Below are 19,914 nucleotides of genomic sequence, written 5' to 3'. Positions count from 1 at the left end.
TATGTCTTCCATAACCTTGCCTGTAATAGAAGTCAGAGTTATTGGTCTATAAAGATTGGGTTCAGTTTTGTCACCTTTCTTATGGATGGGCACTACAGGAGCCCTCCTCCAGTACCAGGTATGATGCTTGTCTTTAGCGACTTCTGGAAGTGTTGTGTCATTGCCTTCTGAGAAACATCTTGTTTCCTTGAGTACGAGTGGTAAGATACCATCTAGTCCTGGGGATTCATTCATCAGGAGTGGTTCCAGTACACAAAACACTTCTCCCTCTTCTACGCTGATACTGAGATACAGACCTTTATCCTTCTAGCCTGAGGGAATTGTTATTATTACATTTCAGGGTTATCCTTATGTCATTTGTCAGAAAATGTTGTAGGAACATTTTCTTCAATTTAAAAGTCCAATACAATTCCATAAAACATTTTTGTGAGACAGACTCAGTCTGTCCCTTAGGCTGTGACAGGAGATCTCATCCCGGAAGCTGTTCTGATTCTGGGAATTCTGAAATTGGATTTGTTATTTTAGAGAAGAATGTTTGTCTAATCCCAGAGTATTTGTCACAGTGCAGCAGAAAGTTCATCTCTGTCTCCATTTCTCACTGCTGTAGGTGGGAGCACAGCCTGTCCTCTCTGTGCAGCCAGTTCTGTGTCCAGTTTCTATGTCCAGGCCGTGGTCACGGAGCCTGTCCTCTCTGGGCAGCCAGGTCTGTCTGTGTCCAGTTTCTATGTCCAGGCCGTGGTCACGGAGCCTGTCCTCTCTGGGCAGCCAGGTCTGTCTGTGTCCAGTTTCTATGGCCAGGCTGCGGTCACTGAGCCTGTCCTCTCTGGGCAGCCAGGTCTGTCTGTGTCCAGTTTCTATGTCCAGGCTGTAGTCACTGAGTCTGTCCTCTCTGGACAGCCAGGTCTGTCTGTGTCCAGTTTCTATGTCCAGGCTGTGGTCACTGAGCCTGTCCTCTCTGGACAGCCAGGTCTGTCTGTGTCCAGTTTCTATGTCCAGGCTGTGGTCACTGAGCCTGTCCTCTCTGGGCAGCCAGGTCTGTCTGTGTCCAGTTTCTATGGCCAGGCTGTGGTCACTAAGCCTGTCCTCTCTGGACAGCCAGGTCTGTCTGTGTCCAGTTTCTATGTCCAGGCTGTGGTCACGGAGCCTGTCCTCTCTGGGCAGCCAGGTCTGTCTGTGTCCAGTTTCTATGTCCAGGCTGTGGTCACTGAGCCTGTCCTCTCTGGGCAGCCAGGTCTGTCTGTGTCCAGTTTCTATGGCCAGGCTGTGGTCACTGAGCCTGTATTTGTCAGGGTCAGTTTCTTTTTGTTGTTTCTTACCTTGATCAGATACTCAACTAGTTGTTATTGTTTTTTAAGGTCCTGCAGCATTCCAGTTTGTGTAGTTTGTGTGTGTCCCAGTGAGTGGGGTTCTGTAGTGTTGTTTGGCATGTGCAGAGATTGGGTTGACTGCGACTGGGCTGTGATGTGTGATATCGTAGCAGTGCTGTCCTGAGTCTGCTTGGTGGTAGTGAGCTTCAGATCCAGCTGGCGCAGGGGGCTGCTCTCTGGGCTTAGCTCTTGGCATTAGGGTTTTATAGTGGGAGAGGTACAATACTTTGTTTTAGATGGGTCCAGCAGTTTAAATTATTATTGTTTTTCAGTACCTCAGATCTACCGTGCATGGGCTGTTTGGTGGTTTTTGTTGTAATTTCAGTGCACTAGAATTCAGCCAACATAGATCCTGTAATATGTCTGTTCTGAAGTCCTGAACTCATTCACTGCCAAACTATACTGAACTATTCTCTAAATGTTTATGGGTGGATTTGTGTTCTAGTCTCTCCTTCATGCTACAGAAAGGCCTGTTTGCCATATAGCTCCTCTTTCATAATCTATTTCTCTCTCACCCCTCACCCTGTCTGTCTGTCCTTCTCTCTCATCCCCACCCTGTCTGTCCTCTCTCACCCCTCACCCTGTCTGTCTGTCCTCTCTCACTCCTCTCCCTGTCTGTCTCTCCTCTCACTCCCTGTCTGTCTCTCTTCTCACTCCCTGTCTGTCTGTCTCTCCTCTCTCACTCCCTGTCTGTCTGTCTCTCCTCTCTCACCACTCTCCCTGTCTGCCTCTCCTCTCTCACTCCCTGTCTCTCCTCTCTCACCACTCTCCCTGTCTGCCTCTCCTCTCTCACCACTCTCCCTGTCTGTCTCTCCTCTCTCACCACTCTCCCTGTCTGCCTCTCCTCTCTCACTCCCTGTCTCTCCTCTCTCACCACTCTCCCTGTCTGTCTCTCCTCTCTCACCACTCTCCCTGTCTGTCTCTCCTCTCTCACTCCCTGTCTGTCTCTCCTCTCTCACCACTCTCCCTGTCTGCCTCTCCTCTCTCACTCCCTGTCTGTCTCTCCTCTCTCACCACTCTCCCTGTCTGCCTCTCCTCTCTCACTCCCTGTCTCTCCTCTCTCACCACTCTCCCTGTCTGTCTCTCCTCTCTCACCACTCTCCCTGTCTGCCTCTCCTCTCTCACCACTCTCCCTGTCTGTCTCTCCTCTCTCACCACTCTCCCTGTCTGCCTCTCCTCTCTCACTCCCTGTCTCTCCTCTCTCACCACTCTCCCTGTCTGTCTCTCCTCTCTCACCACTCTCCCTGTCTGTCTGTCTCTCCTCTCTCTGTCTCTTGTTAGTTCTTCCTGCTCTCAGAAACAGACATTCCCTCTCCAGCTCTGTGGTCCCGGATGTGCATGTGTGCAGTCTGAGCTGGAGAGAGAGGGAATTTGTTCCTAGACCCAGGAGCGCATTCCAGACCTTGTTTAGGAAAAGGACTCAGGGTGGGGGGAGAGGGACAGAGAAAGCCTGTTTCCCCGGACAGTTAACTCTGCACTCCCTGCGGGCGCTGCACAACTGAAGGAGACCTTCAAAACCCCATCAGTTATTTCCCCTTTTCACTTCAAGTCTTTATTTTTTTTGCTTCTGTAAAATACAAATCCAGCTCAAAAGGTCCTCAACTGAACTCTAAAAAGAAAACGGAAGTTCTTGCGCTTTGGCGTTGGCGAAAGTCTGTGCTTGGCCAGGAGCTGGGGGGACCAGGGATTCGCGCAGTACGATTACAACAGGAGTTGGAAATATCAAGCGCCTCTCTCCTATGCGTGAAAGAGAACTCTGACAAACCGGAGGAGCCATTCAGCCATTCCGTAGTTAGCAGCTAACGGATCCGAGCCCCTCATCCAGAGGTTCATTCAGAGCAACTAGGGTATCGGTTTTGACAACATTTTCCTTGCCCCACGCTTCCACCACTCTTTGTGTGAAACCTGCTGCCTGTTCTCAGTGTTTAGAGTGCCTTCCCTGTAGTTTCTGCTTGTTCCCACTGTTCGGTTCTGAAGAAGTCCGCTGGGTTGACAGGGTTGACCCCGGTTTTGGCCAGATGAAGGCGGTGTCATCTTATCTGTGTGGACAGGAAGGTCAGTCAGTGTCCCTTGTGTCCCCAGGGCTGGGTCCTGAGGGGGTTAACAGTATATAGGGTGGATTTCTCGTGTGGTGAGAAGATGCAGACAAAAAATATTTGGCTTGGCAGTTTCCTACAGGAAGTTGCAAGCCGTCTCCCTGGCAAAACTATTTGTTTGTACTGAAGACCACAGCTAATGACAAAGCTATTTCAGGCATCAGCTGTAACCTTCTCTCCTCCCCGCCAGCCCCCTCGCCACTGACACACCGGCCCCCCGTCCTGCAGCACCCTCTCCTCCCCACACTGCTCCCAAAGACGAGCTTTACTGGCCAGTCTGACGAGATACCAGTTGCCAAAGAAATGACAATTAGCCAAACAAATATAGACATTTTTTTAAATATTATTATGAGAGAGGCCCACTCTCTGTCCCTCAGGCTGTGACAGGAGGTCACATACTGGGCTGCAGCTCTATTGAGTTTCCTCCCCCAGTAGAACTGGTGACTGTCCTGATTCTGTCAGGACTGGGAGTTCTGGGATTACATTTGTTATGACAGGGACAAATGTTTGTCTAATTACAGAGTATTTAGATTATTTCTCCCAGTGCGTCTCTGTCTCTGTTTCTCACTGCTGTAGGTGGAAGCACAGCCTGGCCTCTCTGGGCAGCCAGGTTTGTCTGTGGTCACTGAGCCTATCTCCTCTGGGCAGCCAGGTCTGTCTGTGTCCAGTTTCTATGTCCATGCTGTGGCCACTGAGCCTGTCCTCTCTGGACAGCCAGGTCTGTCTGTGTCCAGTTTCTATGTCCAGGCTGTGGCCACTGAGCCTGTCCTCTCTGGACAGCCAGGTCTGTCTGTGTCCAGTTTCTATGTCCAGGCTGTGGCCACTGAGCCTGTCCTCTCTGGGCAGCCAGGTCTGTCTGTGTCCAGTTTCTATGTCCAGGCTGTGGCCACTGAGCCTGTCCTCTCTGGGCAGCCAGGTCTGTCTGTGTCCAGTTTCTATGTCCAGGCTGTGGCCACTGAGCCTGTCCTCTCTGGGCAGCCAGGTCTGTCTGTGTCCAGTTTCTATGTCCAGGCTGTGGTCACTGAGCCTGTCCTCTCTGGGCAGTCAGGTCTGTCTGTGTGCAGTTTCTATGTCCAGGCTGTGGTCACTGAGCCTGTCCTCTCTGGGCAGCCAGGTCTGTCTGTGTCCAGTTTCCACGCTGAGCCAGGCTGGTCACTGAGCCTATACTTCATCAGGGTCTGCTCCTCCTTTTAGTTGCTCAAAAACTTGTCATAGCTTGTTACACCAGCGAACATAGTTACCACCTCTAAAAGATGAGCCTCCTATCTTTTGTGAGCTTTCAAATGCTGGGACTTGGTGTCAAGGGAGCTACTGTATACCTCTTTAGTCTCTATCACAGGTGACTTAAACTGGACTCAAGTCCAATAGGGCTAAAGACAAAATCAACCTGAAGCGCAATGTTCCTTACACAAAGAGTTGTGGGTGACTGGAACAAGCTATGCCTTCATGCTGCTGTAGCAGATTCCTCAGGATTCTTCATAAAAATCCGACATTTTTTGGAAACGAGAAAGAGCTAGATAAATTCAGTGGATTAGTGTGGGGTACTGAGCTGCTGGCCTCTTGTTTCATGGTCATAGCGTTCGAATGAAATGAAATGGGAAGAATCACTGAGGACATGGTCTCGGGCCTTGGCTGTGTCCTTGCTGGCATGGCTGCTGTGAGCCGGGTACCTGAGGAGCCCGTCTGTTCCTCCCCTGCCTCCCCAGAAGCAGTTTCCATGGTGATCTGACAGGGGTCACAGAGGACAGGGGGAGATGGAAAGATGTAGAGGCCTGAGAGATTATGAATGATGATAAACATCACGAGCAACATTACTGGGTGAAAGTGTGTGTACACACAGTGGAAGTGCAAGTAAGCAAGTGTGCGAGTGTATGTCTGTGTGTATGAGTGTGCAAGTGGGTGTGATCCTGTATTTGTGTGTGTGAGTACACAAGTGTGTCTATTTCTGTGTGAGTGTGCATGTTTGTGTCACAAGTTTGTGTGCAAGTGTGTGAATGTATATTTGTGTGTGAGTGCATAAGTGTGTGTGTATTTCTATTCAAGTGTGCATGTTCTTGTGTGTGAGTTCACAAGTGTGTGTATTTATGTGTGGGAGTACACAAGAGTGTGTGATCCTGTATTTATTTGTGTGTGTGAGTTCATAAGTGCGTATGTGTTTGTGATGCACATATTTTTCAGAGTACATAAGTGAGTGCGCCAAAATGAGAGAAGCATGCACCAACCTCAACCCCTTCTCAACACCCAACACCAACCCCAACCCCTTCTCTACACCCAACAAAACACCAACCTCTTCTCTACACCCAACACCAACCTCTTCTCTACACCCAACACCAACCCCAACTCCTTCTCAACACCCAACACCAGCCCCAACCCCTTCTCTACACCCAACACCAACCCCAACCCCTTCTCTACACCCAACACCAACCCCAACTCCTTCTCAACACCCAACACCAACCCCAACCCCTTCTCTACACCCAACAAAACACCAACCTCTTCTCTACACCCAACACCAACCTCAACCCCTTCTCAACACCCAACACCAACCCCAACCCCTTCTCTACACCCAACAAAACACCAACCTCTTCTCTACACCCAACACCAACCCCAACCCCTTCTCTACACCCAACAAAACACCAACCTCTTCTCTACACCCAACACCAACCCCAACTCCTTCTCAACACCCAACACCAACCTCAACCCCTTCTCAACACCCAACACCAACCCCAACCCCTTCTCTACACCCAACACCAACCCCAACTCCTTCTCAACACCCAACACCAGCCCCAACCCCTTCTCTACACCCAACACCAACCCCAACTCCTTCTCAACACCCAACACCAACCCCAACCCCTTCTCTACACCCAACACCAACCCCAACTCCTTCTCAACACCCAACACCAACCCCAACCCCTTCTCAACACCCAACACCAACCCCAACCCCTTCTCTACACCCAACACCAACCCCAACCCCTTCTCTACACCCAACACCAACCTCAACCCCTTCTCAACACCCAACACCAACCTCAACCCCTTCTCAACACCCAACACCAACCCCAACCCCTTCTCAACACCCAACACCAACCCCAACCCCTTCTCTACACCCAACACCAACCCCAACCCCTTCTCTACACCCAACACCAACCCCAACCCCTTCTCTACACCCAACACCAACCCCAACCCCTTCTCTACACCCAACACCAACCCCAAACCAGCAATAGAACAGTAGTATAGGATGGAACAATATTCATGACAGGATTATTCATGCCTGTGGCTTTTTTGAAGTGTCCTACATATGCCTCCTTCAAAGGAGGGCCAAGGGAGGTCTTGTTTGCCCCTGTCTGCAGCCAGTGCTGATGCACAGGCATTCACGTCCAGCTCTTTAGCGAGCCGGCAAGCAGCAGGACAGAGCTCAATCTGTTCCTCTTCCCAATATGCGGCCACAGCTGTCTGCACTGGGATGAGGGAGGGAGAGAAGATCCTTGGAATTAGAATCCCAGAAGCCCTTGTGCGTGGACACGCGCGCCTGCACGCGTGCCTGCTTGCTGCTCTCCGAGCGGCTGGCACTCGGGAAGCTCAGAGCCGCGTTTATCTGCAGGGATGGCCGCGCGCCAGGCCTCTCTCAGGTGCCATCTGGCCCCTCGCCGCCGTGTGGGATGAAGCAGCGAGGTGAGGACGGGCGGGCTTTCCTGACGGGCCCGGCTTGGGCTCCACTCGGAGCGCTGCTCCGGATGCTGGCTCTGGCGTGAGCCCGGCTGGGATGGGGGATGACACAGATGCAGTTGCTGGGGGCTGCATTCCCCCCTTGGGGGCACGCATTCCCTGAGCTTCGCCACACACAACCACCACCTGCATCTGTCTCCAGATAGGCCTGGTGCACGCAGCGCTGTTGGGATCACTGTGGGAAAAGAACTGGGTCGCTCAGCAGTGCGGGAATCGGGGAGCACGCATCCTACCTCAGTGGCCACAAGATCTCATTGAAAAATGATTCTTTCACCCCACAAATGAAGGAGACTTATCTGCTTAATTAGGAGTAAGGTATTGCAGTTGGGCCTGGACCCTCCTCTGCTATGATATCCTTTTTGATATAAATGCATATGTAAGGATTAAGATGAGCAATCGCAAATCTCTTGCCTTTTCTTTAAAATGTCCTCTAGAAAAGAAAAGAAAGCAATTCCCTTTGCAGTGTGGTCTTGTTTTTGTCTGGTTTGGCCCTGTGTGTGAATGGAGCAAGGACTCCTGGTGCAGTACAGGGAGCCAGTGACCCAGCAGCGTCCGGAGCCTTTCCTGAGCCTGGAAGTGTAGAAGTGTAGGTTTCTATGGAAGGAGATTTGAAGAGCCGTACCGGTGTCACAGAGCTGCGTGTTAAAGAGCCCGTCATGAGACACAAAGCAGCCAAGCCAGAGTCAGTGGGTGTGGTGGGGGGTCGCCGCATGTATGTTGTGCTTTCTGGGTTGGGGGGTGTGGAGGGAGCCTAGATTTTGTTGACGTCCTGGGGCGTGAGCGAGTCCCCCCTTGTACAAGAACTGGGCCCCCATCAGGGGTAGGCCCCAGTGCAGTTGCTCTCCTAGCACTCCCCCGCCCAGCCCTGATTTTGAAAACGCTATTTGGAGACTGCTGACTGCAATCCAAATACCTTTGCACTAAACCGCACTAGTGTAATGAAGATTGCTAAGGCACTGTACCATGAACAAACAAGTTTAACTCAGGCCTCATACACTGAGACTACTCGCACAGGGAATGCTTTGTCCAGAAGTGAGTAAAATCCAGTGCTGTATAATGCACAATACTGTGGCAAGACAACAGTACTGTTGAAAGTAGACGTGCCCATTCCTGATCCTGCAGGCCTCATTCCAGCTGAGATCTCCAGTGCTAACTGATGCCATCATTGACCTCTTGCTTGTTTAGGCTTTTATTTAACTTGTTTATTCAGTCAGTCCTGAGTGTCAGTAATACCCACTCCAATGGTGCTGTTTCCACACCTTCAGCGCACAGAACTTGACACAGCCTCTACTCAACATACTGTCTTTTATTTCTGACTGAACAGCTCTTACAAGCTGGGTAATGGATGATGACACAGCAGAGGTGACATGACATCAGAAGATCACTTTTTTAGCCCTATACAATTCCTTGGATTAGGAATTTGTCTTTTCGCATACCCCAGCTTGCTCTCCATGAGACACACAGACAGGGAGAGAAACTGGGGGTCGATTAATATAAAAGACTTGAGAGACAGTGTTCCTGCAGCACTAGGGTTTGAAACTACTGATTTACAGTAATGTTTCATCCAGTCTATTAGAGATGAGCTGCACAGATTCATATGATTGAGATAAAACTGCATCTCACACTATAACCCATCTGACAGCCACCAGGTAGGAATTTCCACCTGCACCTGAAGAGCGGTTAGAGCTGATGAGGAAAGCTGCTTCTTGTCAGGTAGAAGACTCTATCCGTCACATTGTGGGTGGAGGATGCAGTACTGACCGAAGATGAATATGTTCTGCTAGACCAGCTATGGGGCCTGCAGCAAGGGCTCTCCCTGGAGCTGAGGGGCGGAGTCGGGGGCGGGGCTTGGGGAGGGAGCAGGAGTGGGGCTGGGTGAGGGCGGGGCCAGGCGGAGCTGCAGCTGGTGTTGATGACCATGTGGTCAGTTAATTATACTGAGGTCCAGTTATTTAAAGGATGATACAGACGGTGAATATTTCTGGCAAAGTACAGTGAACTCATGGTGTGAGCTTCTGAATCATGGGGAATTTTACGAAAACGGCAGGCACTCTTAATGTGATAAACACAGGACAAGGTGGATCTCAAAATCCTAACAGCTTTATTGTGTGTGTCAGCTGCCAGCTACATTTTGGTGTTAGATATGTAAAGCAGCAGGGAATGATTTGCCTGCTCTATCACAAGCACTGAGCCAATTTTAATACCAGCAGACAATGATCTTCAGTTAAACCTCAGAAAACAAAAGTTAGTGGAGAAAAAACAGTTTGATTGGTTGGACTGGTGTGTCAGCAGGGTCCTGCAGGGTGTCCAGTCCTGGTCCTGGGGGGGTCAGTGTGTCTGCAGGGTGTCCAGTCCTGGTCTTTGGGGGGGTCAGTGTGTCTGCAGGGTGTCCAATCCTGGTCCTGGGGGGGTCAGTGTGTCTGCAGGGTGTCCAGTCCTGGTCCTGGGGGGGGGGTCAGTGTGTCTGCGGGGTGTCCAGTCCTGGTCCTGAGGGGGTCAGTGTGTCTGCGGGGTGTCCAGTCCTGGTCCTGAGGGGGTCAGTGTGTCTGCGGGGTGTCCAGTCCTGGTCCTGGGGGGGTCAGTGTGTCTGCAGGGTGTCCAGTCCTGGTCCTGGGGGGGTCAGTGTGTCTGCAGGGTGTCCAGTCGTGGTTCTGGGGGGCTGGTGTGTTTAGTTAATTGGGAGGTAGTAGTTAATTTATCCAAAGAATGCTATCCAGGTGTTTCGTGAAAGAAGCCAGAGTATTCACTGCAACAACATGGCTGGGCTGCTCGTTCCATACTCCCACAACCTTTTGTGTAAAGCATCGCCCCCCTTGTCTCAGTTTAAAATGCGCTTCCCTATAGTTTCCACTTGTGTCCTCTGAAGTGAACACACCAGCAACACACCAGCTTTCTGCACAAAAGCCTTTACCAACAGTCACGTTCCAACAGTGGCAACAGGGAAAAGATCTGGGAATTAAAAACCGATCCGGTGGTTGGCAGAGGCTTCAAAACCTGATGCCATGAAGATAAAAGCGATAAGGAGCCTCGGGATCATTTATATCCGAAAGAGAATCGGTTCTCTCAAATAGAAAGGACCTGCAATCCAGCTCAGCTCAAGAGTGCGAACGCGAATTTCAGAATGCACTGAAAAGAAAAACACCAATCTGACTTCACTACAGAGCTCAAGTCTCGCCCAGCGGCGTGGCTCGGCTTCCTGATCTGGAACCTGAGAGCTGTTTTTCTTGCTCTCCGCTGGGAGGGAAGCAGACAAGAGTGAGAGGCAGTACGCTCTGCAGAACATTATTAAAGTGCCCTGGCATCCAGCCAGAGAGCGCCTCTGAACTTTCTTAGGCAAGACAGATGTTTTCTTTTCCGCGCGCGTGCGTGTGTGTGTGTATGTGTGTGTGAGAGAGAGCTTATGTGTGAGCGTGTGAGTCTGAGCATCAGTGTTCGTGAAGGAGCAGAGAAAAAGCAAGGAGCATTTCCAGGCGCAGGTGATGTCTGTGCTGTGTCTCACACACTGCCCCTGTCAGTTGTATTTTGGGGGGTACTGGAATCCCCCCTTTTTAAGGTTGCCTGGTTTAACACCTCCCCTTTTACAACAGACTTGCTCCCCAGCTGGAAAAAGCAAGAAGCTGTAATTGCTGTAAAAAATTATCCTTGGCCCTTCTGTTTCCTCTCACTAGGACTATCAAAGTTCTGCCCGAGCATCTGTGTCAGGCTCTGCAGATGCCAAGGCTGTGTAGACAGATAGTCAGTTAGACTGTCAGATGATAAGTAGGTGACAGATATATAGATAGAGATAGAGCTCTACAGTATAGATAGAGATCGATGACAGATAATAGAGGATAGAAAGATATATAGATAACAAACATGCACACACTCACACCAGGGCCAATTTTCCCAGTGAAACTCCACGTGAACACTGGATGAACTCCACACAGATAGCACCACTGCTGCCTCAGATGATAGATAGATAAAGATGACAGACAGGTGATAGATACAGAAGCAGCAGTCCCATCATCCCTGAGCTCAAGCATGTCCTTCTTGATCACAAACAAAAGTCCATCTCCCATGCTGAGTTCATTTCACCTCTGTCCCCGTTCTTTCTTCTCTTTTCCATTTTTTGGTCAGTAAAACTTCCGGCAAGCAATGCATTCCCTGCTGGGCCCAGTGGTGACCCCAGGGGTCACAGCTTCTTAATCTGTTTAAATACATCCCAGACTGCACTCTGTCAGTCTGCTCCTCCGCCCCTCTCCTTCCTCCCTGCGATTCGGCTGCCTCTCCTGCCTGCCTCCGATGGCCAGCCCTGAGAGCTGGAGGCCAAACACTGGCTGGGTCACAGGCTGGGCTGGGCCGCAGGCTGGGTCGCAGGCAGGGCGGGACCTTAGGCTGGGTCACAGGCTGGGCTGGGCCGCAGGTTGGGCTGGGCCGCAGGCTGGATCACAGGTCGGGCTGGGCCTTAGGCTGGGTCACAGGCCAGGCCGCAGACTAAGCTGCAGGCTGGCCTGGTGCACAGTGCGGGTTGGGCTGCTGGGACCCTGTGTCCCTGGTCTGATCTTCGTGTGAGGCAAGACATCTGGCCTGCTGCTCTCTTTCCTCCTCACTGCTCAGGGTTGTGTGTGTGTGGGGAGATTAGAGATGTGTGTGGGGTGTGGAGTTGAGTAAGTGTGTGAAGAGCTGTAAGGAGGTGTGTAGAGTTGTGTGTGTGTGAGGTGTGTGTAGGACTGTGTAAGTGTGTATGTGAGGTGTGTGTAGAGCTGTGTAAATGTGTGTGTGAGGTGTGTGTAGGGCTGTGTAAGTGTGCGTGTGAGGTGTGTGCAGAGCTGTGTGTGAGGTGTGTGTAGGGCTGTGTAAGTGTGCGTGTGAGGTGTGTGTAGAGCTGTGTGTGTGTGTGAGGTGTGTGTGTAGAGCTGTGTGTGTGTGAACTGTGTGTAGGGCTGTGTAAGTGTGTGTGTGTGAGGTGTGTGTAGGGCTGTGTAAGTGTGTGTGTGTGTGAAGTGTGTGTTGGTCTGTGTAAGTGTGTGTGAGGTGTGGGTCACAGGCTGTCAGGGCAGGAATGCGGCTCTCTGCAGGAGGGGGAGGCAGGGCGAGAGGTCGGGAGAGATCCCTGTCAGAGCTCATCAGCCCAGAAGGGCAACCCCCAGTAGGACTGAACAAGCAGATACTCCCAGAGGAGCAGGACCACAGGATGGAGTAATCGCAACAGCGCTCTGTACCTGAGTGTCATTGCTCCACATTGCTGGATTTGAACTCCCAGCAAATTGACTCAACTAGAGGGCTCCACTACGGAGAGCTCCAATGATCAGCGTCTACCCATTATTGCAAAGACAAATTTATGATTGTATTGAGCACTTATTGTCTCCATGCACTCACTGCCTTCACCGTATCACAGGGGACATTTCTAAAGGAGGCTTTGCCCAGGTGCACAGGCACACAGGCAGCAGGGTCTTCTGCATCAGCAAGAGGAGCACAATCACCTCCTCAATCCCCAGATCATGTCAAGCTGCACATGGAAGAGCAATAACACACAGTGTTGGTTTAGTCACTAGTTAACAAATGTTATGATATTTCAGCGCTTTCATCTGTAATCAGCTCCTTCATGGACAAGAATTTCATACAGATAACTTACATTTCATAACACAAGTAGGTCAGGTGGGTAGCTGCGTCAGCATGGATAGGCTGCAAAGGAACAAGTAATAGGTTTATTCCATGCTGAAAAGAGAAGAAAGAAAACAGAACATTTCGGCTGTGGAGCCTTTTTTGGAGACCTCTATGGTGCCTGATAGGGGAGACATATCTGATTGGAGGAGGGGCACATCCCGCAGTGATGTCGCTGCAAGTCTACACATTCTTGGGAAGTTTGCTTAGGACCGATGGCTGTTGAAGACCTTATAATGTAATTCTACTGAATGTATTCCACTGAATGTCATTGTATCCAAGAACTCCATGTTATGTTAACTACCAGCCTGAGGATCTGCATGTGGAGTGTATCTGTGGCATGCGATAGGTATGCTGAGTTGGCTGATAGACTAAAGGCAAGATTACTTTTGTGTCTTAATCTCTCCTGTAATGTGGCTACATCATGAATGTGTACGATGGGGTCCAGGACTGTGGGGAGGCTGGGCTGGCATTCTGCCTAGGGTTGATTGTGCTCTCTGTGTGCACTTCACACCACTGGGATGTGATGGTTGGCTTGTTGTACTAAATAAAAAATATTTTAATTTAGTTTAGATCACTGCATATTTTAAACTACAGGATAGGCTTTGCCTTAATTCTCAGTAACAGTTAACTTCCGCCCTCTTCCTGTCACAGCTTTGAGTTGAAGGCATCCCTGCTGTTCTTGTTGCTGGGCTGCAGCCAGCATGCAGGAAGTGTCCCATGCTCTCAGTTCACACCACACTACAGCAGCGGAGACCAGACCCAGGTCTGTCAGCCACTTCAGCTGTAAAGGACTCTATCCTAGCTTCGCCAAATATAACACTTACAGACAAAAGAAGGCTTGTGTAGGAGCTCAACTTCACTGGTGTGTGCGCTGTGTTGTGTAGGAGCTCAACTTCACTGGTGTGTGCGCTGTGTTGTGTAGGAGCTCAACTTCACTGGTGTGTGCGCTGTGTTGTGTAGGAGCTCAACTTCACTGGTGTGTGCGCTGTGTTGTGTAGGAGTTCAACTTCACTGGTGTGTGCGCTGTGTTGTGTAGGTGCTCAGCTTCACTGGTGTGTGTTGTGTTGTGTAGGACTCAGCTTCACTGGTGTGTGTCCTGTGTTGTGTAGGAGTTCAACTTCACTGGTGTGTGTGCTGTGTTGTGTAGGTGTGTAACAGCACTGGTGTGTGTGCTGTGTTGTGTAGGAGCTCAACTTCACTGGTGTGTGCGTTGTGTTGTGTAGGTGTGTAACAGCACTGGTGTGTGTGCTGTGTTGTGTAAGAGCTGAACTTCACTGGTGTGTGTGCTGTGTTGTGTTGTGTAGGTATGTAACAGCACTGGTGTGTGTGCTGTGTTGTGTAGGTATGTAACAGCACTGGTGTGTGCTGTGTTGTGTAGGAGCTCAACTTCACTGGTGGGTGCGTTGTGTTGAGTAGGTGTGTAACAGCACTGGGGTGTTTGCTGTGTTGTGAAGGTATGTAACAGCACTGGTGTGTGTGCTGTGTTGTGTGGGTGCTGAACTTCACTGGTGTGTGTGCTGTGTTGTGTAGGTGCTGAACATCAGGTATGTACAGTATGACAGTATATGAGACCATCACACCACCTCAGTTTCAAGGAAGACTGGTGCTGTTCTTGCAAAGCCCTGATAAGATGTTCCTGGTAACAGGGATCAGCTTGTGTAAGACTGCAGTATATGATCAACCTGTTTTGCATGTAATCTGTTGCAGATAAAGAGAGCAGGGCTGCTGTTTTGACACAGCACAGAGAACACCTTTGTCTCATTCAGACAGACGACAGGGATCGGTATCAGAGCCCGTGTGGAAGACAAATTTCCCATGTAAATTGGAAGATGCTGAGAGAATATTTAACATGCACTGGTCCAGATCAGCAGAGCAGTGCTGGTTCCGATCAGCCTCCAGGTAGAATCTTCTCATTCCACAAACCTGCATGGATGGAGTCCCCTCACCCTGTAGAATGCTGTCGGGATTCTGACTCTTTCCTATATTCTAGATTCTCTTTACATTTTACTTCGTACTTCTGCATGGAAGGATTGGGATAGCTGTCCAACCTGCTTCGTTTTGGGGGGTCCTTTCTTGTCCTATAGCTGGGTTGTTGGCCTTAAAGTAGGTTGGGCCAGCAATCATTATGTCTGATGTCTCCATAAACATTCCTAAAAGTTCTTTTTTATTGAATGTTGTTATTGGTCGTGATATGTGGCAGGAGTAAGGACCGCACTCAGATCCCACTATAAGAGAGGAGGGAGTGCCTTTAAGACTGAGCAAAATGTGTCCTTCCTAGTCTTTAGTCTATATTAATTCAAATATCTTGTTTTATTATAAGAACTACTGTATACAGTATGCAACTAGGGGGCAGTTCTTCACATAAAAGGTAGTGGGAGTGTGGAACAAGCTACCCAGTCATGTTGTTGAAGCTACAGTTCTGGCTTCTTCCAAGAGACACCCGGACCAGGGGGAAGGCAATGGGACAGGCTGATCTCAGCCAACCAGGGCAGAGGTTTGCAGCAAGTCAGGGGAACCACGAGCAACAGAAGCAAACAGGCAGCATTCCTAGCTAGTAACGAAGGCACTAACGAAGGGCGTATTACGAGGAATCGAGCCGTCAGCATTTGAGGTCAAATAAAAGCAGATCATTAAAAAAGCAACAATCAAAATTGAGCAAAGGAGCCCGACTCTAGTCCTCACAGGCTGCTATCCAGCTATGAAGAGGTGTCTTTTAACATCTCCAGCTTCATGAGAACAAGGAATGGCCTCAACCTGTCAAATTATTACTTCATTATATCATAACAAGTTCAATTAAGTAATTTTTAGGGCTCATTAGGAAGGAAAACCATGTCTGGATTGTGTAGCCCTGAAGTAGAGTCAAATTAAAAGTCAGGGAATGAATGAGAATACAAAAGGCACTAGTTTAAAAAGTAACATAAATCATTCTGCAGAATGCACACGTCCAGAGTGTGCCAGCATTCCCTCACAACAGGAAATGATGACCCGCATTCATGGTCCGGTAGATGCGTCAGTCTCGGGTCCCTTCCACTCCACTCCATTTCTGGTCTTTGTGGCAGCTGCTCCTTAATCACGTGACCCTGCACTGCGGCTCTATTGGCCGTGACCCTGACCGCCAATGTGGGCTTGGTCTGGTGGTGGAGGAGAAGCACTGCCTGGGGCACACGGGGTTAAGGCCGAATTCACGTACTGGAAGAAGTGAAGGCTCCCTCGCGCTCACCGCTGTCCCCCCAAACCTCCCCCCACCGATTGTGGGGAGACAGAGGGGCTCCGGCAGCCCTTTGGAAGCCGGGGGGTGATTTCAGCCATGTGTAACTAATTAACCGCTGTCCCTGTCTGCGTGTGGAGACAGCCCTTCCAGTATTTTGCGGTGAGTGGCCAAGCGTTCTGCAGAAGATCTTCAAAGGCCAGTGTGGTTGGTCTCTGCCGCCAGGCCTCTCTCCAGCAATAGTGGTGGAGTTCCCCATGGGACTGAGCGTACTGGATCAGGGCAAGACTGAGGAAATTCATTTGTTCCTGCTCCAGTGAAATTTCCACCAGTACACTATACACGCTCCATGGGAGGAGATGCAGTGTCTAAAGGAGGGATTGTCTCAGCGCTCCCCTGTTCCTAGAAAGATCCTTCGAGCACATGACAAAGTGCTGTGTTCCAGACCCCTGCCACCCTTTGTATAAAGGTGCAAAGGGGCAAGCAATGAGTCGGGCTTCCATGGTGAGAGCAAGCAGGACAGCATGAGCAGGCAGTGTGGTGTGTGGGGATTCTCCTCCACCAACATTAATGTGCAGCCCCCACCTGAATTTTGCTCCAGTCCACTCACCACACACCAGCACTCAGTGGGGATGACGCCAGTTCAGAGATGGGAATTATTAGGAGGCCATGACTGGTAAAGGCCAGGGAGAATTCTGTCCAGGACACCGGGGTAACACCCGTATTCTTTTCAAGAAATACCCTGGGATTTTTAATGACCACAGAGAGTCAAGACCTTGGCAACGTTTTACAGTATGGTGTCCGTGTCACTATACTGGTGCATTAGGACCCACAAAGACCAAAGGGTGAGTGCCCCCTGCTGGCCCCACTAACACCTTTTCAAGCAGCACCCTTAGTTTTCCCAGGAGTCTCCGATCCAGGTACTGACCAGGCTCACACTGCTGAGCTTCAGTGGGCTGCCAGTTGTGAGTTGCAGGGTGATATACTGTAGCTGCTAATAGGGAAAGGGTGTAGTTAGGTTTAAAAGGAGTTTCAGAGAATGAGGAAACATGTTGTGACAGTATGGCCTAACGCTTCTGACACCACAACTGGTCTAGAGAGATGATGAGGTATGCACAGGAAATGACATCAGCAAGAGCTCATGCAGAACAGACATGGGCACCTGGCTCATGGGTTGAGAATAGTATTAGCCAGAAACTTCAGGGGTTTAACGTAACATGAGATTGGGTCAGCTAGGGCACTGACTGCCCCTCAGCTTCCTGTCTGAAGCTGCAGGGGCTGCCGGGCCTTCCCCTGAACCAGAGACTGCCACCCACTGGCACTGTGCCCTCCTCAGCCCTCTGCCAGCTGATCAGGTTTCTCTATATATAGAGCCTGGAGGGGCCCCACAGGGCAGCCATCCCCTCAGTCCAATTGACTGGGGCTACACCCTTCTGCCTCAGCTCACACAGCGCCCCACCTCAGCTCAGGGCTCCAGCCACAGGTCCTCATTTACTGAGTGAGAGCATGTCGACAGCTCTCAGGCAGCACAATGCCAAGCACAAAACGGAGGAGACACAAACACAGGAGTAGGATCTGGCTGGACCGCTCATGCCCCAGACAGAGGTACTCTATGTGCACAGGAGCGTGCACAGCAGGCAGGCTTTAGAGCCACAGGGGAGTGGAACAGTGGGTGAAACCAAGATCTTTCCTTAAATCTGGGGTCAACTGGCAGGGCGGGGGCAGCAGAGGGAGGGAGTGGCTCAGATAAATGCGGAAGGACTTTGTGGAAAACCTCAGTTGATCCTAAAAAAATCCATGTTTTCAGTTAAAAGAAAAAGCCCTTGTAGATACCTGACTGGGCTGCCGTCATCCACTTCCTGTTTACCAGCAGGAAGTGGGGGGTGTGGGGCCAGCTCCCCCTGCTGACTGCTCTCTGCTCACTCGTCCCTGCTGAGGCTGATGTCAGACAGGAAACAGAGTGAGCACAGGGGGGCAAAGGGGAGAGTCCAAAGTCAAATCAATTTTGCTGGATACTGCTCGGTAGCTACGAGACACAACTGTCAGCCGCTGACTGTGAGACAGCACCCCCGTCTGTAGCACTGAAGATCTCACGCAGCGTGCCGGCATCTGTCCGTGAGACTTCTCTAGAGATGGGGAACCAGGGAAGTCTTGCACTCACGGGTGAGAAGACAGGAATCGCTTTAGTCTTGAACTGAGGATGCTAGGAAGGGACCTGAGTCAAGTATGCAAATTTCCACAAACTCAACCCAGCGGACGTCTTCAGAATCAACAGTGCAGCATAACCTGAGGGTACGAGGAGGGGTGATATGGAAGGACATTTAAACAGGAGAACAGGAGGCACTTTACACAAAGGGCTGAGGGAGTATGGAACAAGTCGCCTAGCCAAGTTGTTGAGGCTGATACTATGGCTTTATTCAATGAATGGCTGGATGAGACCATTGTATCAATTAAGTACTAACTAACAAGTGGCCTGTACAGCTTAAATGGCCCCCTACTGTTTGTAACTATTCTCTGTTCTTATGAGTTAAGTACTTGGTCATTCTCCCCCCAGGACAATGCTGCAGTCTTTTCTCACTAGACATGAACAGCTCTCCCCTAGTGGTGATCACAGGCCACTGCATCATTTCTTTCTGACAAAATCAACTTTATTCACAATAGACATCTTACAATGAGTACACACTCTACCAAGTCACGCAATCTCTACAATATTACAAAAGTTCTTAAAAGGGTGGTTGTCACGGGACATCATACTGTCTCACCACACCCAGGCGCGGCGTCTCCCTGCACTGGTGGGTGCTGGCCTCAGAACCACAGGGGCTTCCAACAGAGACCCCGCACGGGGCTTTTGGGGGGATCTTGGAGAAAACAGTGGCAAAACATTTCGGGAGCAGGGTCCGGATTCACCCAAAGCCTATAGAAGCATAAAAACCCACAGCAAGTCCCGGGGCTGAGTACTGCAGCAGAAGCCCCAGCAGACCAGGCACTGACCTCAAGGTGAAACAGCGAATCTAATCCCAGAATTCCCACCCCTGCCAGCATCAGGACAGATTCCAGTCCTACAGGGGGAGGAAGCCAGTGGAGCTGCAGCCCTGAGGTGATCTGTCACGGGCTGAGGAACAGGGACTGTCTCTCAAGTAATAGTACCGATCTAAACGTGCGCAATTGTGTTGCTAATTGTTACGCTGTATTTGCAATACTCTAATTCATCAGTCACATTAATAAACCTCTTTGAATGTTGCTTCGGCAGCACTGTGATTAACTCAGGGCCAGAGAGAGGGCAAGAAAGTCCTCTCCGGGGAGGATGTGAAAGATGGGAAGGCTGTGGCATGTCAGTCTGCTAATGAGTGATGTGGGTGTGAGTCCTACCAGCTTGAGGCTTTATGACCCATTTTGTCACAGATGACTCAATTTCTTTGTCCAGGCTGTGGTCACCTGTCCTGTTCTGTCTGGTCAGCCTGATCTGTCTGTGTCCAGTTTCTATGTCCAGACTGTGGCTGTGATTTGGTTGATTTTGATTCATGTTGTTTTAGCTGTGCTACAACGTAATTGGCCTAATTCCGCCCTGCGTACAGTGTTAGGTGTTTCTCTCTGTGCGCAGGGCTTCTGTGGTGTGTTTGTCCCATTTAGTGTAATCTCAGACTGTAAGTGGACCCCACACTTCACTGCCATATAGGTCAATGGGAAGGATTACACTTTTAATAATTCAAAGACATATTTATACATGGACAGTTATATTGTCGAGCATCCTTCTTATGACCTATAAAACTGTGGCAGTGAATCTATGTCTCTGTGATGCTCAGTGATTGCAGTGTCTCTCTGTCTCTGCAGAGTCCTACTCGGTTGCTGGCAGTGATGGCAGTGTGTCTCTCTGTCT

The 19,914-nt window shown here is 50.2% G+C and overlaps 1 protein-coding gene across 3 annotated transcripts in view; it reads left to right on the top strand.

The window, feature by feature from the left end:
* Positions 1-19,914, top strand: part of arhgef25a (Rho guanine nucleotide exchange factor (GEF) 25a) — a 74,788-nt gene that overhangs the window by 28,775 nt on the left and 26,099 nt on the right. The window lies entirely within an intron of this gene.

The sequence above is a fragment of the Lepisosteus oculatus genome, chromosome 1 (assembly GCF_040954835.1).
Source record: "Lepisosteus oculatus isolate fLepOcu1 chromosome 1, fLepOcu1.hap2, whole genome shotgun sequence".
NCBI lineage: Eukaryota > Metazoa > Chordata > Actinopteri > Semionotiformes > Lepisosteidae > Lepisosteus > Lepisosteus oculatus.
This window is presented reverse-complemented; position numbering and strand designations above follow the sequence as displayed.